Raw genomic sequence first — 907 nt, 5'->3', positions numbered from 1 at the left:
CTCACAGCAACCTCAAACTCCTGGGTTCAAGCGATCCTCCTGCCTCAGCCTCCCGAGTAGTTGGGACTACAGGCATGTGCCACCGTGCCCGGGTAACTTTTTCTATTTTCAGTTGTTTGGCTAATTTATTTTCTATTTATAGTAGAGACGGGGTCTCGCTCATGCTCAGGCTGGTCTCGAACTCCTGAGCTCAAGCAATCCTCCCGCCTAGGCCTCCCAGAATGCTAGGATTACAGGCGTGAGCCACTGCGCTTGGCCTAAAAAAAGAATCTTAACCAATCGTGTCAAAGATTTATCTTTTTCAACCATCTAAAGAACCTAAGGGAACAAAGTTAGGGGTGACTTTGTCTCTGAAAGCAGAAAAGAAGAGTCTGAGGCAACATCCTGCCTCAGCCTGGCTCAGAGGTATGTAGGTAGCTATCATGGGTCTTCAGCTGTTTCCTTCCCTCCCTGACCCCAAGACTTGAAGGGGGCATCTTGAGAATTGCTTCAGGCTAGTTGAATATGCAAAGGAAACTGGAGAAGCTAGAAGCTTCTGTTCCAGTGAGGCCTGGAAGAAGAGTGAAGCAACAGCCAGAGGTTCACAAACTACCAAGTTAGGCACCTGAAGAGACTTCCTCATTCCTTCAGAAAGCTGTTGCTGCACCCCCAGGGTATGTCATGGGATCAACTCACACCAGGCCACATGCCTAGATAAGAAATTGAATTTTATTTTCTCTATCAGTCCCCTAGAAGAGCAAAAAACAGACCCTTCTTTTCTTTTGAAATAAATGTCATCAACGGCATTCACTGAAAGCTAGTAGCAATATAAAAAGTACAGTTTAAAAAAATATATAATTCATAGCCAAGAACTAACCCTAGGTTAATACCTTCAGTGGGAAGAACTATTCAGCCTCTGATTTATTTT

At 44.7% G+C, this 907-nt stretch overlaps 1 pseudogene; it reads right to left on the bottom strand.

The window, feature by feature from the left end:
- The window catches only part of LOC105814904, a 2,797-nt pseudogene extending 2,321 nt beyond the window's left edge, over positions 1–476 (bottom strand).
- Between the last annotated feature and the right edge of the window lie 431 nt (positions 477–907).

The sequence above is a fragment of the Propithecus coquereli genome, unplaced genomic scaffold (assembly GCF_000956105.1).
Source record: "Propithecus coquereli isolate 6110/MARCELLA unplaced genomic scaffold, Pcoq_1.0 Scaffold31, whole genome shotgun sequence".
Lineage (NCBI taxonomy): Eukaryota > Metazoa > Chordata > Mammalia > Primates > Indriidae > Propithecus > Propithecus coquereli.
The sequence above is the reverse complement of the archived record's forward strand: the minus strand, read 5'-3'. Positions and strand labels throughout refer to the sequence as shown.